Source organism: Tupaia chinensis, unplaced genomic scaffold (assembly GCF_000334495.1).
Source record: "Tupaia chinensis unplaced genomic scaffold, TupChi_1.0 Scaffold000354_1, whole genome shotgun sequence".
Lineage (NCBI taxonomy): Eukaryota > Metazoa > Chordata > Mammalia > Scandentia > Tupaiidae > Tupaia > Tupaia belangeri.
The window spans coordinates 137,325-152,433 of record NW_006159849.1 but is presented as its reverse complement, the minus strand read 5'-3'; the positions used below and the strand labels follow the sequence as shown (position 1 = coordinate 152,433).

The following is a 15,109-nucleotide window of genomic DNA, read 5'->3' as shown; positions in this document are numbered from 1 at the left end:
TGCTGAACCAATACCAAAAAAGGCAGACATTTTTCACCTAATTCTCATTCTTTAAATTCAGCCTATGACACGGGAGAAAAATCAGTGCACATGTTTTTAAATGGCTTTGAATTTTGAGTTTTCTTTTTCCTCTCTCATAGCATATTCCTTGTATTAGAGGAGAATCCAGAATGCTGAAAATCTCTAGGGATTTATGTGAGGGTCACAAACCCAGGGCTTTGTTTGCATCTCTACTGTGCTGCAGGGACAGGTGAATTAGGACAGAAGAGGTGACTCAGCAATTTGAATGCTTTAGGGTGGGGGAAGCTGACTCATGTAAATTTACTCCTTGCTGGAAACCGGTTGTTTCAGTCTGCTAAAACATTAATGAGCATGTGCATTGCCAGAGCTCAGCACATCTAGAGGCGCTAGCTTAGAGATCCCCATCTCTTCCCAAGGCCACTCTACGTACTGTTTCCTCTGCAGCCCATGAGCCCCCTCACAGGCTCTGACCTGGATCAGTTTCACTTGGCCTGCCAGCCGTGTGACCTTCTTCAGGTCCTTGCTGGCTCAAAATAGCCTCTGCAGCTGCTATTTTGCTAACATGCCAAAAGGAGAAAAAAGACAACAAAGCATCTCATGTGAAAATGACAAATATCTCTCCAAGTGTGGTCTGAGGACCATGGGCCACGATGATCACCTGGGACCTGCAAAAGAACCACCTTCCTGTGTCCTACCTCCCTACTGCAGCAGACTCTCTGAATAAAGTCCTGGAAACTGTGATTCCTACAGACCCTAAAATGGTTAACCATGGTGTAGTTGAGGGCCTTCCCTGTCTGGTTCAGATGCCAAAGAGGGCATGTAAATCAATTGTGATGGAACCTGGGCCAGGTCGCCTCTCCTTCTGCTCTACGGATGCCAGTTCTACACTGCTGTCTTCTCCCTCCGTACCCATATCTGCCCCAACCCAATGTTCAGAAGAACCACGTAGCACCTTGACACACAGCACTGGAGAACAAGAATGAGAGAGGCAGGGCCACCAAGTGGCATGGTAGTTGAGGTGCTGAACTTCCACATGGCTGACCACGGTTTGAGTCCCCAACCTGGCCGCTTACTTTCTCACTTTCTCCCTCTCTCTCTCTCCCTTACTTTCTCACTTTCCCTCTCTCTCTCTCTCTTTCTCTCTTTTTTTTTCTTTTTTTTTTTGGCCGAAGGAGAGCATTTTATTACTTGTATATACAGAAAGCTCAACAGTGTAACAGTGTACACTTAACCCAGTTTGGTGGCGAGCTCTTTAGCCTTTGCCTTTTCCAGCTTTGCGATGCGAGCTACAGATTTCAGGCCCAGTACATTGCCTCCCCAGTGGCGACAGATCTCATCGTATCTGTCCTTGTAATTGATCCTGATGGCTTCTACCGGCCTAGCCAGGCTCCTTTGTCCTCCACGTTAACCTGTGTGAAGGTGACAGTGGTATGGGTTTCCTGCAGACCAGGGGTCCCAATCTAGCCTTCCCCTTGATAATGCAGTAGGGAACACCCATCTTCCGACACAGGGCAGGCAGAAAGACAACCAGCTTGATGGGGTCCACGTCGTGTGCAATCCCCATCAGCTGAGCCTTCTTGTTCTCCACCAAAGTGGTAACAGTGTTGACCCCTGCCGGGAGGACTGGTAGCCTCTAAGTAGGGGCATCCCCTTTGCCGGTCTCGGCCCGGGCCAGCAGCCACTGCTTCTTCTCCTGCTTTGTCTCTGGCCTATACTTGTGGGCCAGCTTGAGCAGCTGAGTAGCTATCTGGCGGTCCAGGGCCTGGGTGATTGGCGGGAGGCACTTTCAGCCGCTTGTAGAGGATGGCCCTCTGCCGCTGCAGCTGGATGTAGCGGGGCCATTTGACAAAGCGAGTGAGGTCCCTTTTGGGCTGGATGTCCTGTCCATCTTGGGCTACTGGAGGAGAGCTCTCTCTATCTCTTTCTCTCTCACTGGTGAGCACATGTGTCCTATAGAAAATTTAAAAATAGTAATTAATTTTAAAAAAGAATGAGAGAGGTGGCAGGATGCAGTGTTTTAAAGCATGAGCATTGCACTCAAGTCACCTTGGTATGTGTTGTTCTACCGACAATGTGCTGTGTAGCCTCTGCAGAACTACTTAACTTTGTAGTGCCTCACTTTCCCCATATGAGAAATGGGGCAGGTAGGGCTATTGTGTCGCCCCAGACCAGGAGACCTGGTAAGAGCTCAAGATGTGTTGGCTGCTGCAGCTCCTCCGTGGTTGGCATCTTTACCTGTACAGCACTAGGAAACTGGGAGAGAATGTCTTCCAAATCCCACAGCCAAGCCTCTGTGATTGGTGGGTGGAACAGAAACAGAACTCTTAGCCATAGAAGTTTTCTTTTTACTTTAAAAAAAAATGAGACAGATAATAATTGTATATAGTTATGGGGGAATAGGGTGATATTTCAGTATATGAATCATTGTGTAATGATCAAATGGAGTGATTAGCACATTTATCATCTCATTTATTATTAGAAGAAGAGGATTTTGAATGTGGCCAAGTTCTTTTATAGCAAACTGATTTAAAGTTGTTGAAAGGTAACTTAGGACATAGGCCTAAGGGAAGCAGACTTATACTTTTACTTAAAAGGCAACTATTGGGACCAGCAGTTGGCGTATTGGCTATGTCACTGGACTCCCACATAGTCGATCGTGGTTGAAGTCCCGGACCCAGTAGCTTAAACTCACGCCGAGCGCATGTACGTGTGTGCCCAAGATCACGAGAGGAGAATGGAAGAGAAAGGATTGAGGCGTGACCCCCCCCACCCCCCGGGGGACAATTTCTCGCTTTCCGTCTCTCTATTTCTCTCTGTCTTTCTGGAGAGCGCATGCGCCCTATAGCAAAAACCTCTCCCAAAAAAAGGGGGGGGGCAACTACTTAATTGTTAAGTGTTCGTTACTGCTCTGTTCTCTCCACCCCTGAAAATACATCCATACTCTTACATCCACATATGTCAGATCTCATTATTACTACCTTCTTAGTGAGGAGTTTTGCAAAAACCTGTTTTCCTCTCCAATCTCAAGTCTTTGTTCCTCTTAGTACATTCACACTCAATAGCAGAAAGCCAGAAGTATCAAGAACAGTTTCCAGGGATCAGCAGGTAATGTGGTGGTTAAGGCACTGGACTCCCACACAGCCAACCACATGTTCAAGTATCGGACCTGGCAGCTTGAAAATCATACCATGGGGCTGGCAATTTTGGTGTGGTGGTTAAGGCACTGGACTCCCACATGGCCAACTGCGGTCAAATCCTGGACCTGGTGGATTGCTTTCTCACTTCCTAACTCTTTCTGGTCAAATTTTAAAAATAACAACAATAATAATTAATAAAATTACATAAGCAATTAGATAATTCTTTTGTGTGTATGCCAAAAATCCCAAGAGGAGAATGGAGGAAAAGGGATGGCAGCATGGACATCTCCTCAAAGGGTGATTTTTCTTTTCTTTCTTTTTTGGAGAGGTTTTTGCTTTAGGGCGCATGATCTCGCCAGAAAGGCAGAGAGAGGGAACCAGCAGTTAGCTGGTCTGTCTGTCTGGCGAACGCACGTGCCCTATAGCGAAAACCTCTCCAAAAAAAAAAAAAGAAAAAGGAAAGGCAGAGAGAGACAGAGAGACAGAAAGCCAGAAATCACACACACCCCCCAGGGGGGAAGGCCATGCCACAGTCCCTTCTCCTCCATTCTCCTCTCGGAATCTTGAGCATACATGCACATGTGCCCGGTGTGAGTTTAAGGCACTGGGTTCGGGACTCGAACCATGGGAGTCGACTACATGGGAGTCCAGCAACATAGCCATTCCACTAACTGCTGGTCCCATCAAGGGGTGATTTTTCACTTCTCTTCTCACTGCCTCTGTTTCCTTCCAGTGAGTGTACATGCCCATGGCAAAAGCTAAATAATAATACTACTACTCTATTTTTTAAATAATAAAAAACGTATTCATGATGTGACTCAGCCACAGATAGGAACGTAGTGACACATGTGGCAGTGGAGATGAGCCTCAAACACATTATGCTAGTAAAAGAAGCCTGACCCGACAGGTCACATATTGTCCAATTCTTTTCATTTAAATATCTGGAATAGCTGGATCTGCACAGACAGACCTCAGGTTGCTGGTTAATAAGGACAGGGAGGAGGAGAGATTAAAACCTGCTTAACAGGTATACAGTTTCCTTTTGGGGTGTTGAAAATGTTTTGGTATAAGATGGAGGTATTGGTTTGTACAACATTATACTAAATGCTACCAAATTGTTCACTTTTAAAATGGTTAATTTTGGGACCGGCAATTAGTGTAATGGCTATGTCGCTGGACTCCCACGTAGTCGACTGTGGTTCGAGTCCTGGACCCGGTCGGTGGCTTAAACTCACGCTGGGCGCATGTGCATGCACGCCCAAGATCCTGAGAGGAGAATGGAGGAGAAGGGATGTGGCATGGCCATCCCCCCTGGGGGGTGATTTCTTGCTTTCTGTCTCTCTATCTCTGTCTGGCGAGCACATGCGCCCTATAGCAAAAAATCTCTCCAAAAAAAAAAAAAAGGTTAATTTTATATTATGTGAACTTCATCTCTGTAAAAATAAAATGTAGTCATTGTCTGTTATTCACAGTTGTAGTAAGAATTTAAAATGAATTCTTGATCTAGCTGTGGTAGCACATGTGACAGCACTGCTTGTGCCACATGGGAGACACAGGTTCAATTCCCAGCCCACCTTAAAGAGCCCAGTGTGGTTGCATGCAGTTGTAGTCCCACTATGTGGGAGGCCGAGACAGGAAGATGACAACACAGCAAGACCCTGTCTAAAACAGCACGCGCGCGCACACACACACACACACTGAAAAAAAAGAAAGAAAAAAAATGAGTTCTTATTTCCAGGAACAGGTGCTTGCCCAAACTGACTCTCTGTAAAGCAATTTGCTGCTCTGTTGCTATTATTATAAATTGTGATGGTAATAATAAATGCCTTGGGTTTCAGTGGTTTCTGACTTCCAAGCCATTCAAAGTACCAAATCAGGATTTCTGTTCCCAGTTGTTAAAAGAAAATCAATGAGCAGATCAGTGGCAGAAAATGCAAAGGAAATAGCTTAATCCCTAGCCTAAAGTTTTAAACACTGTCTTCCTTCCAGATTCTTTCATCATTCCAGTTTCCTATCCAGAGACAAGGCTAGGCTTTAAGAGACTCCTGCAAGGCTGGGAACCCAAATTAAGATATTTGGAAATAAAAAGCCAAGTGACAAATAGGCTTTTGTCTAATTTTTGTTCTATTTTATTTTTCAAAAGTGCTATTATGTCAGTGAGGTAATTGTGACTTATTGAAGGAACAGAACAGAGCATTTCCAAACCTTTTGCTGACATGGGCAAGCAAGGTAAGAGAATAAAATAAGTCAGGTTAGGGTTGTAGGGAGTGGTGAGACTGGAGTAAAGTGTAACCCTGAACTTCGCCTAAATGGACTACTGCTCTGTGGAATTTGGGGCTTAGAGTGGCCAGGTCAATCTTTTTAAGAAATGGCAGAAATTCAGGCATTTACGTGAGACTTTTTGCTCTGTTAATGTTGTAAAAGAGAAGACAGTTGTGTGAGCCAAACAAAACAGGTTGACAAACTGGATCCCACCCACCAGCTGCCAGTTTGAAATCTCCAAGCTTTCACCTTTAATGCCTCAAGGTCACTTAAAATATGTCTGCATTTCCCTGAGTGAGAATCAGGTTATACTTGAGATTCTTATCTCTAGATTGGGAGGAAAGTTTACAGTGCCAAAGTCTTTCTTTTCTCCTTCTTAGGTGGAAGGTCAGTTTTGCCAAATGCCTTCTTGATCCGGCAAACCTCTTCCCACCCCTGTCATTTCTAGCCACTGCCCTGTTTATGTTGCATAAACAAATGAGTAAGGAGAACCTTTTCTGATATTTGTACTACTACAGGGCTGAAGATTTCCAGTTACAACAAATATTCTGAACTGGATTCTTCCCTCATCCCCATCCCTTAAACCAAGGCATGAACACAGTGGGGCTGTGAAACTGACATGCAGAGTTACAACCCCCAGGGCCCAGCCTTCTGGATTCTGAGTGAGGCCTGGAGACGCACAGCTGTATTTACTCTTCTTGTGTGTCCTGTGGGGAGGAAGGAAGGGGAGAGCAGAGTGAAGGGGCTGAGAAGAAAGCCCACAACTCTGGGGAAAAAAAAGAGCACTTCTCCACCCCATGGCCAACACTGGTACCGGACTCTTCACTTAAGGGCTAGTCTGTGAATTATCATGGCATTTCCAAGAGGTGAAACTCAGTCAAACCTACATATTTCTCCTGATGCTAAGGAAAAATCTTTCATCTTAAAATTAGATACCCTGGGGGACCAGCAGATGGCGTAATAATTAAGTCGCTGGACTCCCACGTAGTCGATCGCGGTTCGTGTCCCCGACCCGGTGGCTTAAAACTCACACCGGGCGCATGTGCGTGCGTGCCCAAGATCCCGAGAGGAGAATGGAGGAGAAGGGACTGTGGCATGGCCATCCCCCCTGGGGGGGGATTTCTCGCTTTCTGTCTCTATGTCTCTCTCTGTCTGTCTGGCGAGCGCACGCGCCCTACAGTGAAAATCTCTCTAAAAAAAAAAAAAAATAAAAAGGGAACCAGCAGGTAGCGTAATGGCTATGTCGCTGGCCTCCCACGTAGTCGATCGCGGTTCGTGTCCCCGACCCGGTGGCTTAAAACTCACACCGGGCGCATGTGCGTGCGTGCCCAAGATCCCGAGAGGAGAATGGAGGAGAAGGGACTGTGGCATGGCCATCCCCCCTGGGGGGGGATTTCTCGCTTTCTGTCTCTATGTCTCTCTCTGTCTGTCTGGCGAGCGCACGCGCCCTACAGTGAAAATCTCTCTAAAAAAAAAAAAAAATAAAAAGGGAACCAGCAGGTAGCGTAATGGCTATGTCGCTGGCCTCCCACGTAGTCGATCGCGGTTCGTGTCCCCGACCCGGTGGCTTAAAACTCACACCGGGCGCATGTGCGTGCGTGCCCAAGATCCCGAGAGGAGAATGGAGGAGAAGGGACTGTGGCATGGCCATCCCCCCTGGGGGGGGATTTCTCGCTTTCTGTCTCTATGTCTCTCTCTGTCTGTCTGGCGAGCGCACGCGCCCTACAGTGAAAATCTCTCTAAAAAAAAAAAAAAAAAAAAAAGATTAGATACCCTGTCCTGAAAACACTAGCATCCCAAATCCTGAGGCTTCCCTCTGGCAGTCTTCTAGCTCTTTCTACCTAGACTCAGACATAAATGGCCAAGTAGCCACAGGTTGTCCAGCTATAATGTCAGATTAAATCTTTGTGAGAACTAAAGAGAAACCTCTACTGTCAACCTTGCTGATAGCTGACATGGAGCCTCTGCACCAAACTAGAAGGAATTCCTCTAGAAAAAACCTGGCCCTCCTACTTAAACCCGTCCTTACCCACTTTTAGTTTATATATGAGTGAATTTTTTCAATTTCATCAACCTTGCGGGAAACCATAAATATATTTCCAGTTGACACCGATATTTCCTGGTCGTGCCAAATCCAGCTGTTCCAGAGACAATGTTTGCCACAGAGATTAAAAACCTACAATTACCACATTCTTCCTAACAAGTCTACCATAAATTATGGCTGGTTTGAGCACGTTTGCTTTCTGGTTTTCTCCAGAGTACAAGATGTGTTCTGGCGGTTTGGCTTGTTTTCCTGCTAACACAAACTGAGGAAATGCCCTCCTCCCGCTTGTGACCTCCCCCCTGGAACAATGCAGGGCCTTTGAAACTCAGACTTGGATTTGCTGAACCTAAAACCTCTGTCTGCCTGTCCCCATACTGCAATGTTAAGTGCTGTGCAGAGGAAGCCAGATCCCACATGGTCAACCAGGATTTGAGTCCCAGCCCCTGCAGCTTGGAAAAACTCACCAACTGCACATGCTCACGTGCCTAGGACCCTGACGAGATGGGAAATTGGCAGAAAAAGGATTGTGGTATAACCAGGTCCAGTCGCAGAGTTGGGGGAAGGGGCTCTCACTCTCATATTTTCCTTCTCTCTCTCCCTCACCCTCTTTGTTTCCAGTGTACATATGTCTTCTGGCATTAAAAAAAAATGTGTGTTATGGTTTTCTTTGGTTGTGTTCTCATCAGGAAAATTTCAGTGTTCTTTTTTGCTGTGTTTTGTTTTGTTTTGTTTTGTTTTTTAAAAGAGAGAGAGAGAAAGTGAAAAAGGCAAGAAAGCAAGCCACCAGGTCTGGGAATCAAACCATGGTCAGCCATGTGTGAATCCAGCACCCTTAACCACCATGCCACCGGCCGGGCCCTTTGCTGTGGTTTTTTAAGAAAAGCTTCTAAATTATTGTTTGTTTGCGGGGCCAGCAGGTGACATAGTGGTTAGGGCATTGGACTCCCACATGGCTGACAGCAGTTCAGGTCCTGGACCCAGCTGCTTGGAAATCAAGCTGGGTACTTGTGTTTGCATGCCCCAAATCCCCAGAGGAGACTGGAGGGGAATGGATGGCGGCATGGCCATCCTCCCTAGGGGATGATTTCTCATTTTCCTCTCACCGTCTCTATTTTTCTTTCTCTGGTCATGGCCTGTCCCTTATGGCAAACAAACAAACAAACAAAAAACTTTTAAAAAATACTGTTTGTTTTCAAATATTTAATGTTCCTGAGCTGTGTGACCCTGAGAGAATTTGATAGTTATTTGTGTCCTTAAAAAGGAAGTTTCTTGGGACCAGCAGGTGGCGTGGTGGTTATGGTGCTGGGCACTCCCACATGGCTGACCATGGTTCGAGTCCTGGACCTGGTGGCTTGCTTTCTCACTTTCCGTCTTGTGTGTGTGTCTCTCTGTGACCAAAATAAAATAAATGAATAAATAAATAAAATTAAGTAAATAATTAAAAAAAAAAGGAAGTTTCTTGGGGCCAGCAGATGGTGTAGCAGTTACGTCACTGGACTCCCACATGATTGACCATGGTTTGAGTCCCAGACTCAGTAGCTTCAAAATCATTCTGGGTGCATGTGCGTGCAGGCCCAAGATCCTGGGAAGAGAATGGAAGAGAAGATATTGGAGCATGGCCATCTCCCTGGGGAGTTATTTCTCACTTTCCCTCTTCCTGTCTCTGTCTCACTCTCCTCCAGCAAGTGCACACACCCTAAGGCGTAAACTCTTTAAAAAAAAAAAAAAAAAAAGGAAGTTTCTTAAAAATTAGAAAAGTAAGGAGGAGATTGAAGAGAAAGCAAGAGAGTGAGAGAATAGCTTGTTCAAGACATTTAGCTTCTCAGGGGCCAGCAAGTGGTATGGTGGTTAAGGGCACTGGACTCCCACATGGCAGACTATGGTTTGAGTCCTGGACTTGATGGCTTGCTTTCTTACTTTCCCTCTCACTCTGGTCAAATTAAAATAAATAAAGTTAAATAAAATAATTCTTTTTTTAAAAAAGACATTTAGCTTCTCTTTTTTCTCATAAAATTAACTGTATTCATTGATGAATTATTGGAATTCTCGGCCTATTGTTTAATCACATCTCTCCTCATCTCTCTCCTCTCTCTTTGCTGACAGTGTCTATGTTATTTCTGCCACAGATTCTCTTATCAAGGGGAAGAAAAAACTAAAAAAAATTTTCCTGATTATATCAAATCAGCATCCCCTCTCAAAGCAAATAACGGATGACTTCGCAATGTTACTGAGAAGTCTGTCTGATCCTTTGGTTTGGTTACATTTACAAAGTACTTCAGCAGCTGCAAAAAACTTCCTCATACTTAATGCATTTAATTTTCAGGGTGACCTCTCAGGAGAGCATACCTTGCTGAGGGTCTTTGGACACATTTATGGGGAAACTTCCTTGAGCAGACTCCCTGCTACAGTGAGCAAGACACCGAGGTGGGATGGAGCAATGGAGGAAAAGGACTGAGGCCTGACCACACCCTGCTGGCAGTACTTTCTCTCTCCCTCTCTCTGAAAAGCAAGAAATAAAGAAAGAAAGGCAGTCTCTGTCCATGTAGCCATTAAAGCATGGGCAGTCTTATAGAGAGGTAACCAAAAGTAGAACCAGACCTCTCACTCTCAGTGACAGACAGATCTGGGCTTAAATCCTGCCTCTGCAACTAATTTGCTCTGAGACTCTAAGGAAGTCATTTTGTCCCTCTAAGGCTATTTCCTCTTCTGTAAAAACAGAAGTAATAAAACCTACTACCGTCATTTCACAGAGCTATCTTGAAAGTAGGGTAATGAAACACGAAGACGCTCTGGGTTGGTTTTTTTTTTTTTTTTTTTGGAGAGGTTTTTGCTATAGGGCGTGTGTACTCGCCAGAAAGACAGAGAGAGACAAAGAGACAGAGAGACAGAAATTGAGAAATCACCCCCCGGGGGGAAGGCCATGCCTCAATCCCTTCTCCTACATTCTCCTCTTGGGATCTTGGGCACACACGCAGACGCATCCAGTGTGAGTTTAAGCTACCGGGTCTGGGACTTGAACCGCAGTCGACTACATGGGAGTCATAGCCATTACTCTAACTGCTGGTCCTGAGGATGCTCTTTAAAGCTGCTAAAGTGCTTTGTAAATATAACCTATGATTATGTCAGATAAAACCTGCTCGGTAACACTTCAAAGTTTCACACACCAAGGGCCACCTATAACTCCTTTTGCCAAAGGCCTGGGTGAGCACTTACTTACATGGGTGTGAAAAGGAGCTTGTATATAAATAATTATTCTTCTGAGCCTTTGCAGCTAGTCCATGGCCTAGGGGCTTTGCTCTCCTGGTGCAATACCGATCTCTTGGCTTGTTTTGTGAGATGATTATTCCTTTCTGAAAGGACGAAGGACTTATTGGTGTTAATGGAAACCCATTTTCTATTTTGGGCTATCTCACATTGCACCTATGTTCCTGGGCAGAATAGTTGATTTCTCTGTTTGATGCAGGATTGGAGGCCCTTTATTTAGGAAACTCCAAATGGGTAGGCTGCAGAGATGCATTATAGATATGTTCTCCTGACGAGGCCCTTTTTTTTTTAAATTTTCCCAAGTTTCCTACGGGGACATGATGGCCCCCCCCACCAGACTCAGTATGTTCTCCCCTGCAAGTGTTCAGGTCAACGTACGGGCAACCCACAGGCAGCCCTCGACTACCGCGAATGTTCAGGAGGCAGAAGGAAAAGACTGGTAAGTTGAATCTGCTGTTTAACTCACGGTTATAACTGGAAAATATGAGGTTTGTTTTTCCAACCTGTTTTTTCTTAAACTTGGTTTTTCATTCTGAGCCACATTACTTAATGATTTCGAAGACTGGAATTCTGCAGCGTCTGACTGATGATCTGAATATTATCACTGGTTACACATGATGATAAGACGTGGATGACTGTAGACAGGCCCCAGATTAATTTCTCTTTTACCTAAAACACTAGTTTTTCTCCTTTTTTAAGGAATAACATATACTGCTGTGTGCTATAGACTAGCATGGTGTGCTGCAGGGTTAACAAGTCTTACTTTATTTAACCCTCAAACAAAGCAAAACAGAACCAAAAAAAAAAATAGATTTGTTCCTATTCCAGTTTTATCAATGAAGAAACTGAATCTTGGAGAAAGGATATCATTTACCAAAGGTTGCACAGACAATAAGAGATGGGATTTGATGAGAAATCGGCAGGGTAGCAGAACTGGACTCAACAGAGTCAAACTGCGGTCAACGACATCGAGTCCATACTTAGTTCCTCCCTAAAGAGATGTCCACATTCTCATCCCCACAACCTGTGAAAGTATTATCTTACTTGGCAAAAGGGGCTTTCAAATGTGATTAATGGAGGGGCCGCACGATGTGGAGATTATCCTGGATTATAAAGTGGGGCTGACATAAACACAAGTGTTCATATAACGGAAAGTGGGAGGTAGGAGAAGCCTTTGCAGCTAGTCCATGGCCTAGGGGCTTTGCTCTCCTGGTGCAATACCGATCTCTTGGCTTGTTTTGTGAGATGATTATTCCTTTCTGAAAGGACGAAGGACTTATTGGTGTTAATGGAAACCCATTTTCTATTTTGGGCTATCTCACATTGCACCTATGTTCCTGGGCAGAATAGTTGATTTCTCTGTTTGATGCAGGATTGGAGGCCCTTTATTTAGGAAACTCCAAATGGGTAGGCTGCAGAGATGCATTATAGATATGTTCTCCTGACGAGGCCCTTTTTTTTTAAATTTTCCCAAGTTTCCTACGGGGACATGATGGCCCCCCCCCACCAGACTCAGTATGTTCTCCCCTGCAAGTGTTCAGGTCAACGTACGGGCAACCCACAGGCAGCCCTCGACTACCGCGAATGTTCAGGAGGCAGAAGGAAAAGACTGGTAAGTTGAATCTGCTGTTTAACTCACGGTTATAACTGGAAAATATGAGGTTTGTTTTTCCAACCTGTTTTTTCTTAAACTTGGTTTTTCATTCTGAGCCACATTACTTAATGATTTCGAAGACTGGAATTCTGCAGCGTCTGACTGATGATCTGAATATTATCACTGGTTACACATGATGATAAGACGTGGATGACTGTAGACAGGCCCCAGATTAATTTCTCTTTTACCTAAAACACTAGTTTTTCTCCTTTTTTAAGGAATAACATATACTGCTGTGTGCTATAGACTAGCATGGTGTGCTGCAGGGTTAACAAGTCTTACTTTATTTAACCCTCAAACAAAGCAAAACAGAACCAAAAAAAAAAGTAAAATAGATTTGTTCCTATTCCAGTTTTATCAATGAAGAAACTGAATCTTGGAGAAAGGATATCATTTACCAAAGGTTGCACAGACAATAAGAGATGGGATTTGATGAGAAATCGGCAGGGTAGCAGAACTGGACTCAACAGAGTCAAACTGCGGTCAACGACATCGAGTCCATACTTAGTTCCTCCCTAAAGAGATGTCCACATTCTCATCCCCACAACCTGTGAAAGTATTATCTTACTTGGCAAAAGGGGCTTTCAAATGTGATTAATGGAGGGGCCGCACGATGTGGAGATTATCCTGGATTATAAAGTGGGGCTGACATAAACACAAGTGTTCATATAACGGAAAGTGGGAGGTAGGAGAGTGAGAGACAGAGATAGACAGGAAGATGGGAGTGAGGTCAGAGCAATATGGTGCCTCAAGTCAAGGAATGTAGACAGCCTCCTAGAACTAGAAAAGGCAGGAAACAGACTCTCCCCGCAGAGCCTCCAGGGAGAACACAGCCTTGCTGGGCCATTCTAGATTTCTGACCTCCAGAGTTGTAAGATAATACACTTGCGTTGTGTTAAGACACTTAGCTGTGGTCATTTCTTATGCCAGCCACAGGAAACGGATACATATCCTGATAATGTGGAGAAGCAGACAAAATAAGTCTTAGTGGTTGTGTCAATGATTCATGTATGTAGCTGTGAGACATTTCTGGTTTTCCAAGTAGATTTAGGGAACTATCATTATTTTTTAATATTCAGAGCCTGAACTCTTTCTTCTTTCTTTCTTTTTTTTTTTTTTTTTAGAGAGATAGAGAGAGATTTTTGCTATAGGGAATATGAACTCACCAGAGAGAGAGAGAAGTGATAAATCACTCTCATCTCCTGGGGGGGGGTGACCATGTCCCAATCCCTTCTCCTCCAGTCTCCGCACATGCGCCCGGTGTAAGTTATTCTGTTGTCGTAGAGCCTTGGCATGTTCAGTCTGGAAGTGCTTGTAAGTTTAACCACGTGCTGATCGTAGCACATACAGATCCGCCCACGTTTTAGCACAAGACAGTAAAAACTAGGGCAAAGGGCACTCTTCAACCCAAGCCCTAATCTCACACCAGCATTACCGCAATCAGGAAGCAGGTTTGAAATTAAGAGCCCAGAAACCCAGCTACCCATGGTGGGATCGTGAATTTCAGTCCTGATCCTTGCATACACACACCCAAATAAAAATGCATACCTGGTGATCACGGACATTCTTAATCCTTTCATGTCTGTTTTCCCAAATGTGAGCTCATTTTCAATTTAGTTACATGTCCACTATGTTCCAGGTATTGATTGAGGTGCTGTGGATAAAAAAAAATGAATAGACTCCGATTCCTGACCTAGGAGATTCCTATTCCAGTTGGGAGTTGATTGAACATCCTTTCAACAACCAGAGATATAGGTAGAGCGTATTATTTCTCTAACAATTTTACCAAAGAGGAAACAAAACCAGACTGTGTAAGTAAGAGGCCTGGAAGATCACACAGCCACTGTCATCAGAGCTGACTGCAGCCCAGACCCTTCCCCTTTAACCTTATAGACGGGTGAACCTGTGGTTCAGCTGCACTGAATTACCTGGAGTTATTAGAATTACAGCATTCCCTGGCCTTCTAAGTGGTTTAGGGACTGGGGAGGAGAGTGTGGCCATGGAATCTGAATGACAAGTTCCTTGGGTGACTCTGATACACATTCAGATTGTCATCCTCTGAGTATACCCAAATGTCAGTAATTCTCTATCTTACTGTACATGAGAATTAGATGAAACATTAAAAATGACAATGACAACAAAAACAAACCGTCCACTTCTGTGGCACAGCTGTATTGCAGTGCTGAGAGCCACCTGGTCACCGTAGTGTGAATACCCGGACCGAATGTTCATACCAGTGCCCAAGGTCTGAGGGGCTGCAGGGTGGAGGGAGGAGACCACAGCATGAGCAGATGCTGCGCAGGTGCTCCTCTCTCACCCTCCCTCTCTCTCTCCCTCTCTCATCCTCCCTGTCTCTCTCTCTCCTACACACACACACATACACACACACACGCCCTACATGAATAAAGGAAAAAGAAATTCTGGACTTAATCCCAGTGATCAATGTCCAATTAATCTTGGTGGTGCCCAGGCAAACATACAATTCTGGAAAGTTGCCCAAATGATTCAAATGTAAATTTAGGGTTGGAAACTCAGCCATTATGAACAATGGTAACAAATACTATTTCCCCAAAGGGCAGCTGCCCAGATTAACCCAACCCTCTGGCTGTGTTTTAGCTTGCCGGCTCTGGGAAGGTGGTACAGGGTTCAGGAAAACAGAGAATGAATAAGGAGCAGGGTTGTGTCCCTTGAGCACCTGAGTGCTCCGGATCAGCAACCTCATTCACA

At 44.7% G+C, this 15,109-nt stretch overlaps 1 pseudogene; it reads right to left on the bottom strand.

Annotated features, from left to right (window-relative positions):
• Positions 1 to 1,248: 1,248 nt before the first annotated feature.
• LOC106735290 (60S ribosomal protein L7a pseudogene) lies at positions 1,249 to 9,834 on the bottom strand (annotated as a pseudogene).
• Between the last annotated feature and the right edge of the window lie 5,275 nt (positions 9,835 to 15,109).